This window comes from Aquarana catesbeiana, linkage group LG11, assembly GCF_042186555.1.
Source record: "Aquarana catesbeiana isolate 2022-GZ linkage group LG11, ASM4218655v1, whole genome shotgun sequence".
Lineage (NCBI taxonomy): Eukaryota > Metazoa > Chordata > Amphibia > Anura > Ranidae > Aquarana > Aquarana catesbeiana.
In genome coordinates, this window is record NC_133334.1 from 113,410,806 (window position 1) to 113,436,624 (window position 25,819).

Consider the following 25,819-nt stretch of genomic DNA (forward strand, 5'->3'; position numbering starts at 1 on the left):
GGACTGAGAAGCCACCTCCAACAAGAGCTCACGAGAAAAGTGCTGTGCCTATAGGGACTGACTCCCAAGGAGCCAGAGCCCCTCCGCTCTCTTTCTACACAGATAAGAGTCGCCTGGTCAATAGCCTGGTGAAGAATGGGCCTGGAAATGCTAATCAGAGTTATCAAAGACTTCGATTTTTCTTGAGGCAGCTGCCGACGCCTGTGGTCAAAGACGAGTTTAACACATGGAGGAGTCAAGCTTTACAGGCTATGGAAGAGTGAAGCATTTCAGAGGCTTTGAAACGACATCAACTTAGTGAGAGCCTTCGAGGCCCAGCGGCCAACGTGATCCGTAACCTAAGGATGGGCAAGAGGACTTGTGTTGCCATGGACTACATTGAGGAATTATGTGCTGTTTTTGGAAGAGTTGAAACAATCACTGACTTGATGTACAAGTTCAACCATACACATCAATAGAGAGGGAAGAGTTTGTCCAAATACTTCTCCCGGGTAGACCAGATGCTACATCAAATCATCCTCAAGAAAGGTCTTGACCCTAAAGACGCTGATCAGACCTGCCTGGATAGGGTGCTGCATGGGGCCTGGCCCAACCATCCTATTGTGTTGAAGCTGTTACTGAAGAGAACCCAGGTGGTACCAACCTATCCTGAATTGATAAGGGAGGTTCGAGAGGAAGAGGCTCTGTTGGAAGAAAAGAGTCAACAACCAAGAGATGTGATTCCTGTTAATGAGAACAAAGATAAAGTGGTGGCCTGCTCTGTTCATAGAGTTTTTCGATGACGACAGTGGAACTGAATCTGAACCGAAGGGATTGACTTCCCCTGACATCCATAAACCAGTTGCAGAGCTAGGGCAAACGGGAACTGATGGCCCAGGTAGCTCAGGCTCAGACTCAAATGTACCATGCACTGATGCAAGTGATGGAGACCCAAGCAAAACTTCAGGAGCAAGGGACTCCTGTAAGCGAACCAAAACCGCACTCAGAGCGAGAATGGAGATGTTATGGATGTGGAGAGGCCGGACATTTTCGAGCCAAGTGTCCCAAGGCGGGTGTTAGCCCTCAACTTCTCAATGAAGTCCTGAGAGCATTACAGAAACTACTTTTTCCCAAGCCGGCGGGAAACTTCAAGGGACCTCAGTGAGGAAGCTAGTTGGGAGTCAAGGGAATAGTATGCAAGTAAAGGCGCAGAGAACTGGAGATGACAATAATAACAACAAAAACAAAAGCAGGGGAATGGGGAAAAAACTAAAATCTTCCCAGTCTCACAATAAATTGGATAAATAGTGTCCACATGTATACGTCCATAGAGAAAAAAATGTGTATCGCATTAACATGTGGGGCATGAACTCACAGTCATATACATATAAGGGGTTCAAGGATCCAAAAAATGATAGGTCCACAAGCAGGACTGCCTTCATCAAGAAGCGAAACCACATTCCAATCCTAAGGAGAAACAAAAGAGAGAGGCGCCTCTGGGTGTAGACTAAAAACAAGTTTTATTCATAAAAGGATAATGATGATCAAACTCACATGTTGAAGGTCATCAGTAAGGCATAAAATAGTAAGCAGATACTGAAGAGGACATCATCCATCAGAAATTCAAGTCAGTCAAACAACTCCTGGCGGGGGGCTCTGCCTGTGTGTGAGGAGAGGTACCGCTGAGATGTGTGGCCGGCCGCAGCGGTGACAAGTCACAGTACTAGGCGGAGAGCGTGGAGGAACGTAAACATCCGGCGAGGAGTGATGACGTCATGGATCGAGCGACGCGTTGCAGGACGTACGGGCTGTGATGACGTGACAGCCGCGCCCCTTCATCAGGCTGGAGATGGATGGGATAGGGCGGCTTAAAAAGTGGGAGGTGGGAGGGAGAGCCAGAGCAGGAAATGTGGTAATAGGTATGGATGGAAGAAGGGGAGGGACAGGACCGGGACTACAGGAAATAGTCAGAAAAACGATCAGAAGTGTCAGCAGTGGGGTATATAGCAAGAGAGCATGACAATGATCAGAAGGCGATTATATGAGAAGAAAAAAGAAAGAACTGATGTGAAATAAAAAGTTCAATTGGTACAGAGGGTATGTGGCTGGGAAAAGACTATGATATATGAATATATATAAATACATATAAATAAATCGATATGAGATGGTATATGGCTAAAGAAACTAATACGAGAACAAATATGAATGTATGAGTGATAATAATGATGAGAATATATGAAAATATAAATAGTGCAATGAAAAGGGCAAGTATATATAAAAATGGATATCTGTTAATATAAATGAATACATAGGTATAATGAGTCTGTGGAGGGGAGGAAAAAGGCAAACATATATATATAAGTATATATGTCCATGCATATGGAAAATAATTATAATATGGAGAATAATTATAATGGAGCTGGAGGGGGGGGGGGGTGGAGAGGGAAGGAAATGGGCATGTATCTCTCCGTCACACACAAATCAGGCCTTATATAAAAACACACAATTAATTAAAGGAGAAATCTAATCATCACTAAATGGATGATGATTAGTAAAAATTATTATTGTTATTGCATATGTGTGTGCAGAGTTGCTCATGCACACAGCACACACAGACGCAAGACAAGATCTAAAAATATTCACACAAAACCTAAAAAGGCTAAAAATCAAGTAGAAAGCAAAACAAACTTATTAAAAGAATATGTGTATAAAAAAAAAAAAAAAAGTTTTTAAAGGATAGTGGAGATCTCTATGCTTTCGTTGATTCCTCCTGGCGATAGGGCATCTAAGGTATATATCCAAAAAGTTTCCTGGGAACAGAGCTTCTTGAATCTTTCAGCGGGAGACAGGGATCTGGGGATTTGCTCAATTACCCATACCCTGTGTCCCTGAGAGCTCGACAGCGGGACTCAGGGTATGGGTAATTGAGCAAATCCCCAGATCCCTGTCTCCCGCTGAAAGATTCAAGAAGCTCTGTTCCCAGGAAACTTTTTGGATATATACCTTAGATGCCCTATCGCCAGGAGGAATCAACGAAAGCATAGAGATCTCCACTATCCTTTAAAAACTTTTTTCTTTTTTTTTTTTTTTTTTTTATACACATATTCTTTTAATAAGTTTGTTTTGCTTTCTACTTGATTTTTAGCCTTTTTAGGTTTTGTGTGAATATTTTTAGATCTTGTCTTGCGTCTGTGTGTGCTGTGTGCATGCGCAACTCTGCGTGCGCATACATGCACACACATATGCAATAACAATAATAATTTTTACTAATCATCATCCATTTAGTGATGATTAGATTTCTCCTTTAATTAATTGTGTGTTTTTATATAAGGCCTGATTTGTGTGTGACGGAGAGATACATGCCCATTTCCTTCCCTCCCCCCCCCCCCCCCTCTCCAGCTCCATTATAATTATTCTCCATATTATAATTATTTTCCATATGCATGGACATATATACTTATATATATATATGTTTGCCTTTTTCCTCCCCTCCACAGACTCATTATACCTATGTATTCATTTATATTAACAGATATCCATTTTTATATATACTTGCCCTTTTCATTGCACTATTTATATTTTCATATATTCTCATCATTATTATCACTCATACATTCATATTTGTTCTCGTATTAGTTTCTTTAGCCATATACCATCTCATATCGATTTATTTATATGTATTTATATATATTCATATATCATAGTCTTTTCCCAGCCACATACCCTCTGTACCAATTGAACTTTTTATTTCACATCAGTTCTTTCTTTTTTCTTCTCATATAATCGCCTTCTGATCATTGTCATGCTCTCTTGCTATATACCCCACTGCTGACACTTCTGATCGTTTTTCTGACTATTTCCTGTAGTCCCGGTCCTGTCCCTCCCCTTCTTCCATCCATACCTATTACCACATTTCCTGCTCTGGCTCTCCCTCCCACCTCCCACTTTTTAAGCCGCCCTATCCCATCCATCTCCAGCCTGATGAAGGGGCGCGGCTGTCACGTCATCACAGCCCGTACGCCCTGCAACGCGTCGCTCGATCCATGACGTCATCACTCCTCGCCGGATGTTTACGTTCCTCCACGCTCTCCGCCTAGTACTGTGACTTGTCACCGCTGCGGCCGGCCACACATCTCAGCGGTACCTCTCCTCACACACAGGCAGAGCCCCCCGCCAGGAGTTGTTTGACTGACTTGAATTTCTGATGGATGATGTCCTCTTCAGTATCTGCTTACTATTTTATGCCTTACTGATGACCTTCAACATGTGAGTTTGATCATCATTATCCTTTTATGAATAAAACTTGTTTTTAGTCTACACCCAGAGGCGCCTCTCTCTTTTGTTTCTCCTTGGGAGTCAAGGGAAGGCTGCGCTCCAATGATAAGAAAGGAGACTGGAAGAAAATCAAGAGAGGACGACGCAAGTCATCAATTCTTTTGCACCCGTCAGTGCCCAAGCAGGAAATCAATGCACACCTTGCTAAACAAGCAGTAAAATCACAAGCATCGGGGGGGCATGATCGGAAGTCGACCTGCATGGACACTTGAGCTCCTAGCTCTCTTATAGCCCACAGCTCCACGGCCTTTTAAGGGGACTTTCTGCACCTGTACATGGGTGGATCCAGGAGAACCCACTCCTCCAAAGCATGGGATCATCCCAACCTCCTCCACAACCTTCCGGTGCTACTTTTCACTGCCTCCCATGCCACCTGGTGGGACGGACAAGATGGTGCCAGCTGCGTCCACCTCCTCCATACGGTCCCCACCACAGCAAGCTTTCCAAGCTCCGGCCCATCCGCAGAGCACACCCGAGTCTGCATGGCTGGCACCCAGGATGCAACCATCCCCGATGGACACAGTGAGTCATCCCCAGCACCCGGCCTCCCAGGCGGTGGCACCACATGGGACAAAGCCCGCTCCACTGGGCCTAACCCCTGCCTCATACACACAGTGTACAGACACCTTCCCGTGGCTGCTGCGCACAGCTTTAGACCCCGACCTTACCGCAGAGGGTCCCAGGTCTCCTTCTCCTTCAGAGGACTTCCCACCCCTACCAGGCCACATGCACATGCAGGACTCTGAGCTCTCACAGGCAGAGCCCCAGGGAAGACTTACGCCACGGCAGGCCTACTCCCCTGCTCCTGCCTCCCCCAAATCACAGAGACAATTCAGCTCCAGGGACCTCGGATCTTTTGGGAGGGGTGCAGACTTCACTGCTACCTATGTCCAGGCAGTCAGCTCTCTGGTTCCCTCTCATACAGGTTACCTGACGAGGAAGCCCTCCTCTCTGTCCCAGACCATGGCATGGAGTGACCCATGGGACCTCCAAATGAGGCCCAAAACGCAGGCCCAGACCTCTGCTTCCCTGCAACCTCAATTGCCATCCCCTCCTCCTCACCTCTTACCTATGACTAAGCATCTATCCATAATGTGAAACGCGTTAGTTGATTTTCCCTGTCTTCTATGCACAAGATTTGACTTTTTGGATTTTAATCGTTTAGATAAAGATGCCTTTAGCAGTGTGCGGCCGTCCAGGATTTTTTCCTTTCTTCCAAATTTGAGCAGAGCCAGCACCTGCAGGATCGTAATAGGGCAGGTGTCTTTAACAGGTCTGGAGCTTATGGAGCTGCAATTTTTATTCCTCACTTCTCACCGCCTCAGATGGCGGTGGACCCCCACCACCAGATGCACCCCTCCTGGCAATCATATTTCCAAGCCATACCAACCAAAGAGGACTTTAAACAACTCATTGAGGATGTTAAATCCACTTGTCATACAGAGATTCAAACACTACATGCTAATTTCAAACACTTAACAGACAGAGTGGAGATGGCAGAGGAGGAAATACAAAAAACTAAGTTGGAAGTACACCACACTCAACTACAAGGTGCAGAACATCGCATACTGCTGAGAGACATGCAGTGCCATGTTGAGGACCTGGACAACCGGGGGCGCAGGAACAATATCCGAGTCAGGGACCTGCCTGAATCGGAGGGCCCAGAAGACCTGCAAATCACCCTGCAAACCCTATTCAATGACCTTCTGGGAGAACCCCCCAGACAAACACATTGAAATGGATAGAGCACACCGTGCTCTGCGCCCTAAAGGCCCTGCCTCCAAACCCCATGATGTAATTTGTAGAGTTCACTCTTACCCTCTGAAAGAGCATATCATGTGCAAGGCCCACTGTATCCGCAAAGTAGTCTTTGACAACACACCGGTACAGTTATACCCGGACCTCTCTTGGATTACCCTGCAAAAGCACAGGCTCCTCCAACCCCTTCTCTCGCTGCAGGAAGAAGATATTGTGTACCACTGGGGATTCCCTTTCAGCCTCACAGCAAGATGAGGACAAGCTGCCATGCTACGCTATCCGGAAGACCTGGAAGCCTTTTGTGACGTTCTGGGGATTCCTGTCCCCCAACTCTAGGAATGGGACCTGGTGGCCACCCCACCGCTGCCGCCCATAGTAAGAAGGTCCCCAAAGTAAACGTTCCCGGGGTCCGGACACCCCCCCGTAAAGCTGCAAAACCAAAAAATGGCTGACTGAAGTAGGGCCTCCCCTGGCACACCTGCCTATGGTCCGCACTTCCCCCTGGTTTACATTCCTGGCCCATTTTACAGCGTTACACACGGCCCCCTTATGCCCCTGTTTTACCCTTGTTTAGCTCAATGGGCATATCTCGATAGAGATTTGAGAGTGGTTACCCTTCACTAGGCCCCCCTTGGTTTACCCCCTAGAGTTCCTTTGATACTTTATTGTTGACTTTTGATAATTATCACTACGGTCCTCTGGGGCTCCGAGGAAGAAGGTATCCCTCGAAAAGTGTCAGCCGGCAGTGGCCCCTAAAATCTTCTCCACTACTATCTGGAGTCTGTTGTCGTGAGACCGATGGCCATCATCTGAAGGCTTTTTATATTGCGGTTTTCTTTCACATGTTTGTGAGTAGTTTTTAATTTACTTTTTTAATAAAATATACCCAAGGATAATGCACAAGGTTGGTGTGCCCTCTTTTTTCTATTTCTCCTTGGTCCTCTGTGTCCCCCTTGCCTGTTTCCCACTCCTGGCGGTTCACTTCCAGACATTACCCTCAGGTCTATCAGGCATTTAAGCCCTGCAAACAGGTCAGTATAGGCATTCTTTTTTAAACGTGGATCCCCATTTACATGCTCTGAGCCTTTCATTGACCCGCGAGGACACCATATTATCCTGCGTGGACAATGGCAGGCGCAGTCACTTTTTGCACCCTCTATGCCCCGAACGTCCACCAGTGTTTGCATGCCTCTTCCGAACACCCAACTAATTCTTAATAGTAGGTGGGGACTTTAACCTATCCCACTCCTCGGTACTTGACCTCCACGTCATGAACCCTATGGATTCACACACCCAAGCCTCTAGAGACTCTAAATTCTTTCGTTACATCACTAGGCAGTATGCCCTATTTGACTCCTGGCAGGTTCTCCACCCCGGAGATCGGTAGTACACATTTTATTCCGCCCCCATTGCATGCATTCACAAATTGACAACCGCTTTGTTAATAATGCCACGTTACGCATCACCCACACTGCACAGATTCTCACAATCTCTCCAAAATGGAATTAGAATCCACATTGAAACTCTACTTCACTGAGAACACCCACATATCCTCTTCCACTCTTTGGGAAGCCCATAAGGCAGTTTTTTGGGGTGGCTGCATTGCACTCGCTTCAGCCATGAAAAAAGATGTGAGAGCCACCAAATCACAAGCTGAGAGGGAACTTAGGGCCTTAGAACTTCGACTACAAACCTCCCCATCCCTTCCCCTACTCAAAAAAATTATCTGTCTCTGCATGACTCTTAAAGACCTGGCACTAGGATAAGTAGAAAAGGTCCCGACTAGACTAAAACACTACGATAAGGGTAGCCCACTCTCTATTAGCTCGGAAAGTGGATGAACGCTCAAACACGACTACCCCAGATCAAATTAAAAACAGAATGGGCTGCCTACTATCTCACCCCCAGGACATTGTCCACTACTTTGAGGAGTTCTACACCGCTCTATACAACAACCCCGAGATCCCTCATGACTCCCCTCCCCCCGAGCTAACTGACTGCATGAACTACTAGAACGTAGTGAAATCTCCCGGCTTCAGGCCTTGGACCTCCTTTCCGTCAATGCACCCATCACAGAACAGGAACTCATGTCCACCATCAAAACCCTACCCACGCGTAAAATCCCCCAGTCCAGACGGACTCCCCTATGAGTATTCTTTCTTCCTCTACTTCTGCCATATCTGTGTAAACTGTCTTAACACCTTCCTTCAGCTAACTCCCATCCCCTCAGACATGCAAAGATCATTCCTCACTTTGATACTGAAACCTGACAAGGACCCCTCTTTATGCACTAGCTATAGGCCTATAGCACTTTTAAACTCTGACCTAAAAATTTTTACCAAACTCCTCTCGGTATGCCTGAATGCGATATTACCCTCTTTAATACACAAAGATCAGGTGGGCTTTGTCCCTCTCCGTTAGGCAGGGGACAACACGTGAAGGGTTATTGACTTAATAGATGTGGCAAACAGGGATGACCTGGAGTCCTTAGTCGTCAGTCTGGATGTGGGAAAGGCCTTCGACCGCCTTGGCTGGCCTTTCCTGTTTGCCACATTACGCCACATGGGATTCTGGGGACCCTTTCTACGGGCTATTCTACACCTCTATACCAACCCTACATCCCAAGTGAAAACTCCTTTTGCTCTGTCTCCCTCGTTTCCAATTGCAAATTGCAAATGGGACCCACCAGGGGTGCCCACTCTTACCTCTATTGTTTGCACTATGTATTGAACCCCTGACGGCATTCATCTGCAGAAACCCAGACATTTGGGGTATTCCAGTCAGAGGGAAGGAGTTTAAACTAGCACTGTTCGTGGATAATGTCATACTCACCCTGACCCAACCTAGAATCTCCCTGCCTAACTTGCATGCTGAACTCGACACCTATAGGTCCCTCTCAGGATATAAAATAAATGCGACCAAATCGGAGGCACTCCCAATTAACATTCCAGCAGCCGAAGTGCACCATCTGCAGCAGTGCTTCCCCTATAATTGGAAGACCTCAGCCCTGGAATAACTAGGGGTTCATATCACCCCGACCTTTCCCACCTCATACCAAGCAAACTTCCCACCCCTGTTTCACTCCATAAGAGTCCAAAAATGGAAGACCCACCATATATCCCTTCTGGGGAGAGTGGCCTCTGTGACGATGACCATTCTCCCTAAACTCCTGTGTCTATTCCAGACACTGCCTATCCCTGTCCCTTATATACAATTAAGAAAGCTTCAAGCAAATTTGATATGCTTTGTCTGGAACTACAGGAGACACAGGATACCCTGCTTGGTCTTGATGGCGTCTCGCTCCGATGGGGGGCTATGCGTTTCCTGACCTGGTAAAATATCAAGCGACTCAACTACGTGCCCTGACCTCCTGGTTCCCCCAACGATCCTCCTAATAATAGGTCAGAGATTGAAAAGATATGGCTCGCACCTATACACCCAAATAGCTTACTCTGGAATGCGAACGCGGAGGTGGACCCTGGTAGGCTTTCGGGGTCTATGTCTCAACTCAGATCGCTCTGGCGCAAAATGTCCCGCACACATGAGCTCAGCTAGGAAAAGTCACTGTTAACCTCTTTCCTCTGCAACCCCAAGATGCCTCCTGGTCTCACTCACCAGATGTCTTCACCCTGGGCAACGTGGAACTTATTCCACTTTGGTCACTTGGTAGACCCTAGATCATGTAAATTACTAACGTTCACTGAACTCCAAGAAAAATATGACTTACCTCGCCAGGTGTTCTATGGATATCTGTAAATACGCCACTATGCCCAATCCTTTGCTCCAAATCTCCAACCTTCAGTGCCATCCCCCTTCGAGAGCTTAATATTAGAGGGCTCCGCATGCCAGGGTATGATTTCCGACATATACCGACTACTTAATTCCTACTCTATACCAAATCAGGGTAAACATGCAGGGGTAATGGGCAAATGAAAGTAAATCCACTGGTAGAAATCGATCGGTGCCCCCCTCTGTGGTTCCGCGATCTCCTTCCTGGTTGGGTTATCGCTAGTCCTTCGTGACAGCCGAGGAGGAGTGAAAGTCAAAGGACTAGCGATAACCCAACCAGGAAGGAGATCGCGGAACCACAGAGGGGGACACCGATCGATTTCTACCAGTGGATTTACTTTCATTTGCCCATTACCCCTGCAGGGGTTGGGCTTTCCGGTGAGTGGGGACACAAGTGGGGGTTCCAGAGGAAGAGATTACACAACGATCACAATAATTTACACGGGATCTTTTTGGAAGCAAAGACACTGTTCACAGATTTTTTCTTTTCTTCTTTTGTATATAAGACTTTAATTTTGCTTGGGCACCTATATCATTTGGATTTGATTTTTGAAAATTTTGGTGCACTATCACATCAATTATTTATTACACCATTGATTATACGTGTGCATTTTTGGGGTATTTTTTGTGCGTTTTTCTTGCGATTTTGTAAACCAGCACCAATATCACGCACATTTATATATTGGTTATGTTTTTCTTTTTTGAGTGCATGTATTTCTTTTATGATTATTTACACCTCATTTGCACTTGGCTTTTTTTATATTATGTGATGTTTTACATTTGTGGCATATACACATGATATGCTGTTTGTTTACCATTCATACATTTGTTCACAATATTTCTCACATATTGCAACCACACATTCTTTAGGGTATTATTTCAATTATATACACTTTTGAACAGCGCCATTTTCCCCACTAGAGTTTTTTATTTTTTTATTATTTTTTTATTATTTTTTGGATTTCACCTCTGTGTTTTTCCATGTTTTGGGGGCTGCAGTTCTCTTTTAAACATTGTCCTGAGCGCGGAATATCTTATTTTATATGTCCTAGACCGCCTGGAGCCAGCCAAAATTCCCTGCTGATGGGCACTAATCCCAATGTGGTGAGAAGGCTACTCACTCCCTTGGCTGTAGAGGGTGCCCCTGTTGGAAAAATTCATCCTCACTTGAGGCAAGCATTTCAGAGGGTATTGCAAGAAAATAAGGCACCTGTCGAAGGAGTGGGAAGGTTGTGGCGACTAGACACTCAAGAGAGGTTGCTACAGTCTGGGAAAAGAGCCTGCCTCAAAGCCACCATCAAGTTGTCCTGGGACCAGCCAGGTCCCTCCGTGGTTGTAGAAGCTGATCCCACAGAGGAAGAAGTCGGGATAGAGCTAGTTCCAGAGATTATACCCACTTGGGCTTTGCTAAGGAGCGGGGGCGAATTCTTGTTAGTGTGCGGAAAATCATTAGTCACCCAGTCAGCCTGAAGCCTCGAATGGTGATTGGGAAAGTGAGTGCTGCTACCCCAGTGGCGCAGAATGAGACAGCCTAAGTGGGAGATGGAAGGAATGCCACTGCTTACTGCCCAAGCCTCCCCCCTGCTTAGAAAGGAAGGATTAAAGCTGAAATAGCTCGTGGGAGAAAATATTCTCAAAAAATGACTTTGACGTGGGCTGTGCCAAGGGTGCCCAACATCAAATTTGATTGACTGTGGATAAGCCCTTCCAAGAAAGGGCAAGGTGGGTCAATTAATATCCGATTTAGAAGACCTTCAAGAACAACTGGCTGAACTGAAAAGGTCAAGAGTGATTAAAGAGTCCCGAAGCCCTTATGCTTCTCCGCTCGTGGTGGTGAGAAAGAAGAATGGGTCTCTCCGGATGTGCATTGATTATCGAACCTTGAATCGAAGGACTATCCCAGATTAATACACGAACCATCGCATAGAAGAAGCCTTGCAGTGCTTATCCAGGGCCAAATGGTTCAGTGTGTTGGACTTGAAGAGTGGATACAACCAGATCCCTATGCACCCAGAAGACCAAGAGAAGACGCCCTTTATTAGCCCACTGGGATTCTTTGAGTTTGATCGGATGCCTCAGGGACTGACTGGGGCTCCTGCCACGTTCCAATGACTGATGGAGAATACAGTGGGTGATATGAACTTGGTAGTAGTACTAGTATACCTTGATGACATCATTGGCCGAACTTTGCAAGAACATGAGGCCCGATTGGAGAAGGTTTTCCAGCGCAGAAGAGGGGTTGAAGCTGTCATTAGAGAAATGCCAATTCTATCAGACGTCTGTCACCTACTTAGGACACGTGGTATCCGAAGAGGGGATAGCCACTGACCCCCAAAAATTAGAGGCGGTCACTTCTTGCCCCCGCCCAACCACAGTCACTGAATTGAGGTAGTTTTTGGGCTTCTGCTCCTTCTACAGACGGTTTGTGAAGAACTTCTCCCAAATTGCTCGACCATTGAACGAGATGCTACAGAAGCAAACAAATGGAGAACAGCAGAAAACCCAGAAAGGAAGAGGCAGGAAGCCTAGGGAATCTATCTAAGACCAGTGGACAGAGAAGTGTGAGGCGTCCTTTGAGAGGTTGAAGGGGAGTCTGGTTGAAGCTCCAGTGTTGGGCTAAGCTGACCCCTCAAAGCCTTATGAATTACACGTGGATACCAGTAGAGATGGTATTGGGGGAGTGCTGTACCAAGGGTTGGAGGGGAAACTCCAACCAGTAGCATACGTGAGCCACAGCCTTACTCCTCCTGAGAAGAATTATCTGGTGCACGAGTTCTTGGCCCTCAAGTGGCCTGTAGTGGACAAACTCTGAGACTACCTGTATGGAGCCGCCTTTGTGGTGAAGACGAATAACAACCCTCTGACCTACTTGTTATCCTCTACTAAGTTGGACACTACTGGGCATCGGCGGTTAGTCGCTTTATCAGAGGTCCAATTCAGTTTGAAATATCAGCCAGGAGTGGGAAATAGAGACACTGATGCTCTTTCCCAAAGACCACACTTCACCTGGAATGATCAGAGAAGTTGGGTTAACGTACCCCCCCAAAGGAGTACAAGCAGTGTGCCAAAGGGTGGAATATAAACACAGGGGGGCCATAGGGGCTGAAGCTGCGGGAGTCACCCCTGCGGGAGTACCAAGACACTACTGTAACCTGACCCGAGTACGCAGCCAAAAATTGCCTCAACTGACTAGGGAGGACGTGAGGAGAGATCAGCGGGAAGATCTGCTAGGAAATCTAATAAGGAAGTCACTATCGACTAAAGACCCTCAAATACTGATGAATAGTTCCATTGAGGGCGCAAAGGTGATTCATAGGGAATGGGAACGATTGAGAATAGAAGAGGGGATCCTCTATCGAAGAGGTTCCTCCGAAGAGGCAGAAAGTGTAAGTTGGCTGTTCCTTCCAGAGAAACATCGCTTGACTGTATTAACCGCCCTTCTTGACGACCATAGTCATTTAGGCCCGGATAGAACTTTCAAACTAGTCAGGGACCGATTCTACTGGCCGAACATGAGAACAGAAGTGGAAAGTTAGTGTCGCTCTTGCATCATGTGTATCCAGATTAACACTCTCCCAGCCAGAGCCGCCCCCATGGGCCATCTACAAAGTCAAGGACCAATGGAGTTGGTGTGCATTGATTTCCTGTGTCTGCAACCTGATCTGAGTGGGAGGAGTAATATCCTTGTTGTGACAGATCATTTCACACGATATGCCCAGGCTTTCCCCACCAGGGATTAACAAGCCAGCATGGTGGCCAAGACTTTAGTGGAGAAGTTCTTTGTTCATTACGGGCTACCTCAGCGTTTACACTCAGATCAAGGCCGGGACTTTGAGAGTAAGTTAGTCTGCAGACTGTGTGAACTCTTGAACATAAAGAAGTTGAGAACTACCCCTTACCACCCTCGAGGTGATCCACAACCAGAGCGGTTTAAATATACTTTCTTGAACATGCTGGGAACCCTCCCACTAGAGAAGAAACAACATTAGGGAGACCATATTGCTGCAATAGTCCATGCTGTCATGGCTGGGATGCATAAAAATGTCATAATTCATGAAACACTCTACCAAGGAGTCATCATACCAGGGGAGCGTCCCCTCCCCCCAGAAGGACACCAATCACAAGCTGAAACAGAACCAAGAGTATATGTGTGTATGTATACATACACACACACACATATATATATACATATATATATATATATATATATATATATATATATATATATATATATATATATATAAATATATAAAATTATAATGTTGCAATGCATTTTGTAAGAATCAATGTGTATTGGAGTCACCCATGTATTGGTCAAGGATTTGGCATCAGTCTTTTAGGCCCCTTTCACACGATTGGACCGTTCAGGTCCGCCTATCAGTTTTGACGGCGGACCTGAACGGGCGCTCCATGTTAGTCTATGGAGCGTTGGATGTCAGCGGAGACATGTCCGCTGACATCCGACCCGGTCCGATATGCTAAAAGCAGACGGATGGCCCTACGTCCAGGTCCATCGCTGGCGGATCGGGAGAGAACTGATGAAAATGGACATGCTGTCCGCTTTCATCCGATCCCTCCATAGGCGGCAGCGGCGCCTGACAAGCCCCTCCCCGCTCAGTGAGCAGAGAGGGACCTGTCATCCGCCAGCTCAGCGGAGATCAACAGACTGATCTCCCCGCTGAGCCGCCGGACCGAGGAGGGCTCCGTGGAAGCGGAGTCCGCCTCGTGTGAAAGGGGCCTTTTGTTTATAAGGTGGTTTTGTTTGATTCCATAAATCTCTGTCAATCTCAAAATATTTGGTTAGGTATACATTTCTTATATCTATATATAGGATAGGCTGCGCTGCTAATAAGTGAACGTGATCATGGTGAATTGATTTGACCACACCAAAAACATCCTTATGTAGTGAACAACAATAAACAAAAAATTTAATTAAATTAAACAAAACAAATCAATATTTGCTGACAAACAATATAAGCTTGGGTCCCACAAACTGAACCATTCCAGTTAAAAAAATAATTATTGATGGAAATTAGGAATCAAGAACCAAGAGATATTAATAAGTCCATACAATCAAACAAAAGTCCTTGTTGTAAAAAATTTTCTGATAGAAGAAGAAAGCACCAATCTTCAAACAATGTGAGGCATGCAAAGACTGTCTCCCTGGGGAGCATGATGTTATAGGGAGTTCCTCCACCTCAAACAAATCTTCCCCTTACCGGATCAACAGATCTCCTGTCACAGAGATCATGCGAGCAAGTGGCTGTGTCCCCCAGCCACTGGGTCTCTGTTGTGATGTGTCTCACAGGTCACCGCTCAGGAAATCCACTGAATTAAGTGTTACCGCTCAGATCCCAAAGACAAATATAAAAAGAAATGCTCCATAGCGTAATACAGTTAACATTTATTGTGTGAAAAAATTAGAAATGCACTTACAGTGTAAATGGTTTAAAAACGCCTCTAAAAACAATATGTGCCGGCCGGCTCGCAGCTGCTGCCCGTATCTTCCGGGATCAGCGTGGTGTGGTGGGGACGTCAGCACGCCGCTCCTCCATACGCCGTTTCGACAAATCTGTCGTCTTCCTGGGGTATGGGGGGAGTGCTGACACACCACCTAAATAGGTCCAATCCCTAGCATAGGAACGCCCCCCTCTGAGATCAAGGCGTCCGAAGCTGTCGTAATGTGTAATAACTAACGCCCTCGGATCAATGAACATAAAAAGAGCATTAGTCATCCACACTGACCTGAATAAGTGTTGATGGGATACTAGGTTGGTCACCCTTGTAATAAACTAATTTCCCAGAGTAGTACAACCTAATAGAGAGGAGCTTAATTTAACCTCCATATTTGATATGCGGGCTAGGTGTCCTAATAGGATACATCACGTACCTGTTGATACCTAGTGAACTAGTACACCAATATGGTTTTGAAGAATGTCTACTTTGTGTGTTGTGTACTAGACAATCTGGAAATACCTCAGTGTCCATCCAGAGCTGTGAGTACAGGAAGGGTTAACCCATGCACTGCCCACCCCCACCGGACATCTTGATCTCAGAACAAGGCCCTTGGCATAAATCTCTAACCATTATCAATGAAAGCGTTTACATCAGTGTCGATGTTTAGACCATGAGGGGTATAACACCGGACTCGATGGATCCAAACCATTTCCAATCTGGACAGTTCCCTGACCAGAGATCCACCCCACTATATCTGTCTATCCCTAAAAATAAAGTATTGGCAGGGTTCCGATTGTGGTGTAACGCATAATGTTTAGACACCGAATGGTATTGGTAGCCATTTTTAATATTTGTAATGTGTTCTCCTAGGCGGACTTGCATAGGACGTTTAGTCCGGCCTATATATTGCAACCCACATGGGCATTGCAATAAGTATACCACCCCTTTTGTACTGCATGTGACAAAGGCTCTATTTTATGGACTCTAGATGCACTGAAGGATGTGAAGGACTCAGTTTTTCTCTGTTTGCTTTTATTGAGTGAGCAAATCTGGCACCTTTGACATTGATGGTAGCCGGATAAGTTCTGAAAAAAGGAAACCTTTTGGGTAGGTGGGTCCACTACATTAGGGGCAATTCTATCCCGCAACGAGGGGACCCCCCTAAATACGATTTGTGGTTTGTTAGGCAAAATCGTTTTGATAACCTTATCGTTCTCCAAGAGGTGCCAGTGCTTCCGTAAGATCTTTGTGATCTGGTAATGTTGCGTGGAAAAACCTGTAATAAACAGTAACGAAGGTCCCCCCGAATCCCCTTTGGGGGCCTCATTCAACAAAGAGGCTCTATCAATGGTGTCCACTTGTTCCATTGTTTCAACCAGAGATTTTCTATCATATCCCTTCTCCTCCAATCTTTTGGATACGATACCAGCCTGTATCCTGTAATCACTGATGTCAGTGCAATTACGCCTCATTCTTATGAACTGGCTTTTCGGGATGGATTTCAGCCATGGGTCATAATGACAACTTCCGATAGGAATGAAGGAATTCCGATCAGTTTTCTTAAAAAAAGAAATGGTTTTAAAAGTACCTCCTTCTTTGGATATAGTTAGATCAAGGAAATTGATCCTCTCATAACTATTTTCATGAACAAACTTGATCCCCCTATTGTTGTCATTAATTGAGGAAAAGAAATCATCAAGTTGGGAGATGGACCCGTCCCATAGGAGGAGGAAGTCATCTATATACCTGGCCCAGAACCTGAGATAAGGGCTCCGGTCCTTATAGATGACGTCCTCCTCCCACTTGGCCATAAATAGGTTGGCCAAACTGGGGGCGTATTTTGCCCCCATGACTACGCCACGTTGTCGATAAAATTGATGACTAAACCAAAAATAATTATGGCCAGCTGCGTATTCAAGTAATTCAATAATGTATGCCTGTTGTTGTTCATGTAAGGAGGAGAATTTATTCAGATAGTATTCCACCGCGGCCACTCCCAGATGGTGAGGGATGATGGTGTACAGGGATGTGACATCTGCAGTCACCAGTAATGTCTGATGACTAGGCCTCTGTTCTGACAGCAAGTTAATTATGTGTCGTGTGTCTTTTACATATGAAGGCATTTTGTGCACCAGTGGTTGGAGGAAATGGTCAATATACTTGCCCATCCGGGACGTGATGGAATCAATCCCACTGACAATGGGACGTCCCGGGGGGCAAGTCAAGCTTTTGTGAATCTTGTGTAAACAATACAAAATGGGAACTCTCTGCGCTTTCGGAATGAGAAAAAGTTTTTCCTTCTCGTTGAGGATACCCATCCGAAAGCCTTTTTCGACTATAGGTATTAAAGACTTCTTGTATTCACGAGTGGGGTTACCTGGTAATCAGACATAAGTATTCTCATCCCCTAGGATATTCTGCATCTCTAAGAGGTATGCGTCTCTATCCAGAATGACAATACCCCCACCCTTGTCCGCTGGGCGGATCACTATGTTTTTTTTGGTACAGAGTGAATCCAACCCTTCCTCAAGGTTCTTGTCCATACGGGGATTGGGGTTTTTTTATAAGTTCCAAGTCCCGTATGAGAACGTCCCTGAATACTCTGTGAGGGAGCTAGGGTTCCAGGGGGGTTGAATGTTGAAGCATTCGACAACCCCGAATGCTGAATATGTTGCTGTTCATTTACAGTATGAGTTGTTTGATTAATCGCAAAATGTCGTTTAATATTAATTTGCGAACAAACCTATGTATTTCCTTGTAGGTTTGAAATTTATTTAATTTCTAGGGAGGTGCAAATTTTAAACCCTTACTGAGCAGAGAAGTCTCAGCACTAGTGAGGGTTTGAGAGCTTAGGTTAAAAATCCCATCACTTTTTACTTCCTTGATTTTTTTTTGACTGTGCTCTCCTTATAGCCAGCAAGGTACACGAGATGGGGACAGCAAATGACAGGGCATAAGGCAAGCAATCGCCATATTATATTAACATGAAACATAATAAAATACATTTCATAATAACACTAAACATCATATTCTGATTACACTTTTACCATAATCACAAATGGGCGGATGAGAATTAGGGCAGTTATCTCCCATATTTGGAACCAACCAATCACGAGATGGTAAACATGAGGAGAATGAGGTAACCATCCAACAATTACATTGCACCCTACAAAAGGAGAAACACACATGATTGAAGGGACCAAGGACCACAGATCCACACGCTGACATATTCTCTGGACGAACACAAGCTTGGTAATAAGTGACCACTCCCCATCTCGTTGGACATTGCTGTTAGGACGAATCAAATATACTGTACATCCTTTCCTTTAAACAGTGGTGATATACTGATAAATAATATACTGATATAAATATTGATCAACTTTTTCTTCCCAAAATTATAGGAATCGCATTTTACTGTTTTTATATTTTAATCTTATCAAGTACTGTGTGAAGGATAGTTTAGTATTTAATAATTGTCCCGCATTATTTGTCTTGCCGTGTGTTGAAGCCGTGTATGGTGAAATAAAGATCAACCTGTATTGCAACTAATTTGACTATTGTTGTCCCAAGGAAATTATTTATTGCCCAATCCAATCTGTTAAATTAAGACTTCTTTCAAATTGATAATATCTATTATCCGCAAAGCATATTTTGACTTTCTTCCGGCCTGGGTGAAAGTCAGAAAATTGTCTTCCGAGTGGCAAGAGATATTGTATTTTTGAATTTAAGGCGTGGTTAACCACACCCTTTTTAACATTGTCAATTGGGGATACCCTAGGGTTATTTGTAAAATATTAAGGAAAATTGTTTCATTGTTGGGTTTGATGTCTTTGGTAATGTGCATGAAATACCGTATTTATTGGTGTATAACACGCACATTAACTTTCAGAGGGAAGTTTCAGAAAAAAACCTTAAATTTTAAAATAAGGGTCAGTGCTCTGCAGCCTCACCAGTGCCCATCAATGCAGCCTGATCTATGCCCATCTGCAGCCTCTAATATGCCCATTATTGCAGCCTGTTTAGTGCCCATCGGCAGCCTCTAACATGCCCATCTGCAGTCTCTAATGTGCCCATTATTGCAGCCTCTAACATGCCCATCTGCAGCCTCTAACATGCCCATCTGCAGCCTCTAACATGCCCATTATTGCAGCCTCTAACATGCCCATCTGCAGCCTCTAGCATGCCCATGATTGTATCCTGTTTAGTACACATCTGCAGACTCGCCTTTGCAGATGATTGCAGCCGCGCCAGTGCTGGATGACACAGATCTGCGATCTCCTGTGTATTGTGGTATGTTACTGATTGTCTGAACAAAGTTCACATTTTTTTAATTAATTGCCGTAACTGGCTGGAGGCACTGTAAATCCACTGTACTTATATTCAGACACTACCCTTTTATTTAAAATTTACCATTCGCCAAAACACTAAATGCTATTTTATTAAAATTGCCCATATTTATTATCATTAAAATTCCATACCACACTCACAACATAAAATTGGCAAGCACTGCTGAGATATCTTGTAATCTTACCACAATATAAAACATACTGGCGATTGTATTTTCATACACGTTGTGAAGGATGTGTTTTGCATAGTAACATGGCAGGAAGTGATAACGAATCAAATTCATCTAGAAACAGCCGGGATGGTAATGCTGCCCCAGCTGTAGCTACCTCAAACCCGAAAAAGGCTACTTAAGCTCAGGAAAACTTAAGTGGAGTTCTTGACTATGGTGTAACTGAATACATTCGTAAGAGATTAGACCTAGGAGGCAATTTAGAGAAGTTTATCAAAGAGGAGAAAGAACAGGCCCAGAGGTTAAGTGATAATTTTTTTTATTGAAGGTGGCCAGGTTTACCAACTGATTATGGCTTTTGCTAGTGCAAAAGACACAAAAAGTCGAGACCGGCTCATTCTGGAGTCTTGGCTGATCTTGTGGTTTTTGTGTAATGAAGTTGCCAAACAAATGCCAGCCTTAAAGAAAGAATTGCTGGAAACCCGCACCATCTTAACCGCTTCCCGACCAACCACCGCAGTTATACTGTGGCAGGTTGACTCCCCTGCGCGAGCTGTCGTAGCTATATGTCGGCTCACGGGGTCGGGATAGCAGGCGCGTGCGCGCCCGGTGCCGATGCTCGTGGCCGACGGTTGCGATGACCGCCGGCTACGAGCGATCATGTGCAGGAGAGGCAGAACAGGGACGAGTGTGTGTAAACACACACTTCCCTGTTCTGTTCTGACAGGAGTGACATTTTTGCAGTAATCAATGTACCGTATTTATCGGCGTATAACACGCACCGGCGTATAACACGCACCTCAATTTAGGAGGAAATTTTAAGGAAAAAAAACTTTTAGGAGGGAAGTTGAAGGGAAAAAAACTTACATTTAAATGCCCATCATTGCAGCCTTCTCAGTGCAGCCTTGCCCCAGTCCAGCCTTGCCCAGTGCAGCCTTGTCAGTGCAGCCTTGTCAGTGCAGCCTTGTCAGTGCAGCCTTGTCAGTGCAGCCATGTCAGTGCAGCCATGTCAGTGCAGCCTTGCCAGTGCAGCCATGTCAGTGCAGCCTTGCCAGTGCAGCCATGTCAGTGCAGCCTTGCCAGTGCAGCCTTGCCAGTGCAGCCTTGCCAGTGCAGCCTTGCCAGTGCAGCCTTGCTAGTGCAGCCATGTCAGTGCAGCCTTGCTAGTGCAGCCATGTCAGTGCAGCCTTCCCCAGTGTCCAGTCCAGCCTTGCCCCAGTCCAGCCTTGCCCCAGTCCAGCCTTGCTGAAGCCTGTGAGCTTCAAAATCGCCGACCGCGATTTGAAAATGGCGCCGCCGGCGCCGAAATACACAGAGCCGGTCCTCGGCTCTTCTCGGCGGCTCTCGTTTACTTTCGGTTCCACTCGGACGGTGAGCGGAGCTATCCGAAACTAGCCGAGTATACTCGGCTAGGTTCGGGCGGCGCTCGAGTGAAACCGAAAGCCGCCAAGAAGAGCCGAGGACCGGCACTGTGTATTTCGGCGCCGGCGGCGCCATTTTCAAATCGCGGTCAGCGATTTTTTAATTCTGACAGGTCAGGATCGCAGGGGATCGGCGTATAACACGCACCCACGATTTTCCCCTGATTTTAAGGGGAAAAAAGTGCGTGTTATACGCCGATAAATACGGTAATTTTATAGCATTGATCGCTGTATTAATGCCAATGGTCCCAAAAATTGTCCGATGTGTACACCATAATGTTGCAGTCCCAATAAAAATCGCAGATCGCCGCCATTACTAGTAAAAAAAAAATAATAATAAAAATGCTATAAATCTATCCCCTATTTTGTAGACGCGATACCTTTTGCGCAAACCAATCAATATACGCTTATTGCGTTTTTTTTTTTTTTTTACCAAAAATATGTAGAAGAATAGATATCGGCCTAAACTGAGGAAAAAAATTGTTTCTTTTTTTGTTTATAGCGCAAAAAATAAAAACCGCAGAGGCGATCAAATACCACCAAAAGAAATTTCTATTTGTGGGAAAAAAGGACATCAATGTTGTTTGGGTACAACGTTGCATGACCGCGCAATTGTCAGTTAATGTGACACAGAGCCGAATCGCAAAAAGTGCTCTGGTCAGAAAGGGAATAAAATTCTTCCGGGGCTGTAGTGGTTAAATAACAAAAAAGAGAAGATAGAATCCCTGCCAATCAAGCTCCAACAGGCTGAGAGTAGACTCAGACAATCTAGAGAAAGTCAGGAAGAGTTAGCGGGCCAGATTCAAAATGCTCAGGCCTTCAGTCCCATCACCTATTGAAAAAACTGCAAGAGAAATATCAAAAATGTAAACAGGAAATAGAACATTACAAACAAGAGAGAAAAGGCCCCATTGACGTAAACTCTGCTGCTGGAGATAAAGAGAGTAAGAAATTGAGAGACTCAAATCAGAGCAGAGAGAAATGGAGGAACGGTTAGAGAAATTAACGTCTCGGTTAGACTATGAATCCATGAGCCGAGGTCGCTTAGAGGAACTGGAAATGGAAAGATGGAAATATTAATATTTTGAGGGGACACAGGTAAGTCACGATGAGACAGGGTCAGAATACAGGTCACCCTATAAACTTCAAAAATACTCCCCAGTTTACAGAGGAAGTAGAAAGGGCTTCATATGGGCAGAAAAGGAAGCCTAGTACCCCAGTTAAAAGGTATGACACCCCCAAAATGATAAAATTCTTAAAAGAAACTGTTCCTGTTTTTTCCAAGAAAGGATCCCCAACCATCTCTGACCATCTAGGAACATCTGAACGTACCTTAAAAATCTTAGACATTCAGGATGATCGTACCAAAATGTAGTTACTACCATGGATATTTGAAGTAAAGTACAGACAATTCTTTGATTCATTACAGGCCCTGTATGGTCAGTCATGGATGGAGATTAAACATAGGTGTCAAATAGAGTTTGGACCCTACAAAACTGTCACCGCTGCCAAAGCCACGGCCTACAATTTAAAATGTGGCCCTAATCAGTGTCCCACAGAATTTCTGGCCATATTGAGAAGCGCTTACTTTCTGGCTGAAAGGGACCCCAATCCGGACCAGCCAGAATTCAAGACTCTATTTTATGAATCATTACCTGCTTATATAAAATTGGGGCTGGCAAGGGTTTTTAAAAAGTGATGTTCCTTGAATTCGTTAGTCAGAGAGAGTGATCACCTATACTCAATCCAGCAATCTAGTGAAGATGGAGTGAAAAGAGAAGCCAGACCCAAACCTAAAACTGTAGCAGCCACTACTATGACCTCTCAACCTCTCGGTCTGCAAACAGAGAGAAAATCATATGCTGAGGTAGTCCGAGATGGGAAACCCACGGGACCTCCCGGAGTTACACCCCAGCCACAGTAGATGATGGGAGACAGACAAAAGTTGCAAGGTTACGGTAATGAGGGTTAATCGAATGTGCGAACAAAAGACACACTCGATTAACCGCCAATCTGCTAACCCATCTTTTTTAGGGGCCACTCCTGTGACCAACCACTAAATTCTATTTAATTAAAATTCCCCATATTTATTATTTTTAAAATTCCATACCACACTCACAACAATGCCTACAATAGCACCTCAAATGATTCTACAGGGAACTCCACTAACAGACTGATATTCGGGAGAGAGGCTCACTTACCAGTGGATTTAGCCTTTGGGACCTCCAAAGACCACACCTCCCAGGCCTCTTATAAGGGATACGTTGACAGGCTAAGGAAGAAGCTAAAGGTAGCCTATGAGAAAGCCAAGGAAGCCTCCACCATCAGAGAACAAAGGAATAAGACAAAGTTCTCCACCACAGTCCTATACTCAGTATCTTCCTCATCCCTGATACATCCCACTACCGCAGACTCATCAGAAAACTTCTGAAGACTCTGTCTGGTAGCTAAGGGAGAGAGAACTGTCCTCTTTGGAACCCCAATATTGCTGATCAACCTATGACACACAGTCTTGCAAATGCACATACTATGGTCTTCCTGTCAGGTAGTCTATAATCCATGACACAAGGGAAACATCAACCTGTATTGCTGCTAGCTTCTCGTCCAAAAGATCTAACCTGATAGTATCAAAAGGAGGGCGCCAGATCAGTATATGTCAAACATATACTGATCTGGCGCCCTCCTATTTTGTTTACATGTCTTGAGGGGACCCCATACCCATCGAGGAGCTGCCGGTGACTGCACCTGTCTTTTCTCCTATCAAGATTACTACCCTCCTGCATATTGAAAAGAGAAAATTTGCTGAATGTCTGAGAATATGTTGATTTTTAGTTTAGTTTTAGTTATGTTTCTAAATAAAATTTTGATATATTTTATTTTTGTTGTTGTTGCATTTTGGCACCTTAAAAATCCCATACTTTTCATTTTTGTTATGTACCATCCTGCATATGTCTACTATGAATTTTAAATGACTATTTATCTGCCAGTGGAGTGCTGACTCACCTGCTAAGTCAAAAAACATGACCCTCACAGTGCTTGCTGACTTATCCAGGTGTTAATACATGTGATTTAACATAAAAATTATAGCATCCTCAACCTCAAGTCTTGGCTGGTATGCAAACTGCAAAGGGTCTAAACATTTACTAACCATGAGTCGTAACTGATATAAAACAAGTCTCTCCAAGGTCTTCATGATGTGGGAGGTCAAAGCCACTGATCTATAACCCCTGGAGCCACAAGGATGTGGTATCCTAGGCACAGGGACAAGATAGGACGTCTTTCACAACACAGGAACCTTTCGTAGACTCAGGCTCAAGTTAAAGACCCGTTGAAGAACACTCCCCAGATGGTCTGCACATGCCCTAAGCACCCTGGGGCTAACTCTATCAGGGCCTGATGATTTTACTGCCCTACTTGCCTGTTTACCAATATCATTGAAAGTAAAAGTAAAAGAAAATTCTAAATTTTGGGTTGTCCCCAAAAAAGTATTGGAGAGGAAATCTTGCAATGGAAACACTAGCTCTTATTCCTCTCACTTCCTGTTGTGGCTATGGGACAGGAAGTGAAGAGAAGTCTGCCCAATGGGACACAGATGGTAAACAAATCTGACAGGGGTTATAACCCTCCCTTACACTATCCAAAATCCAAATCAAAACACATTTTGCCTATAGTTCTACTTTAAGGTCCTGCGGCATCCACACGTGCTTCTATCAATGAAACGAAACCAGCCCGTTTTAGTGATTCTCACAGGGAGTACAAGCACTACATGACAATGAATTTCAATCCAAACAGTAATAAGCATGCAAGATACCATCGACCAAGACATCTTGATAAAATTAAATCATCTTAAACATAATAAAGCATTTCTTAAAAAACATGCAGAAAAATGCATACCTATATAATAAGTACCTGAAATAAATAAATAAAAATAAAATAAATAAATACCTATGCTTGATAAGGACAGATCCCAGGACAGAGATTTCAGTCTGTGCACTTTTTGGTCCCTGGTTTTCTTCAAAGTTTTATAGTTAGCTACCAAGCTGATCTGCTTTAAAACCGATGTAATAAAAAGCCCAGCTCATCTCCTTATTAGGTATCAGCAACTCACGGCTATGTAAAAAAAAAATCCAGATACTGCAAAGTCTGTATGTGGAATGTTTTAAAGCTCCCAAGTGATCCACTGCTGAGGGACTGTCAGCCCTGTCCTGGTGTCCATTTAACTGCCAGTTATACCCGCTCCCAGTTATACCTCCCAGCTCCAGCTAGCACAAGAACGTGTCCCTTATCTAATTCACTCCTCCACCTGCTGATCGGAACGTACTTCGTCCCATGGACTGTGTTGACTCAACAGTGAGCCTGCTGGAGACTTACATGTGCCTTAAATGTACCTGCAAATCAAACAAAGCCACCCAAGGTCCTTGTTGAGATGGACAATCTGCTATGATCATTTCACTGGTAGTACCAGCTTTTTCAAGGGATACTGTAATCTCAAAAGATTTACCATTTTATATAATTCCTTACCAAGCAGAATATTATGATCCTGGCTCACAGACTGACTTGCAGC

At 44.7% G+C, this 25,819-nt stretch overlaps 1 protein-coding gene across 1 annotated transcript in view; it reads right to left on the reverse strand.

Annotated features, from left to right (window-relative positions):
- LOC141112267 (3-galactosyl-N-acetylglucosaminide 4-alpha-L-fucosyltransferase FUT3-like) overlaps positions 1-25,467 on the reverse strand; it is a 236,468-nt gene extending 211,001 nt beyond the window's left edge. The window contains exon 1 of the mRNA XM_073604904.1: positions 25,201-25,467. The gene's annotated coding sequence lies outside the window, so the exon portion shown is untranslated. The remainder of the gene's footprint in view (positions 1-25,200) is intronic.
- Between the last annotated feature and the right edge of the window lie 352 nt (positions 25,468-25,819).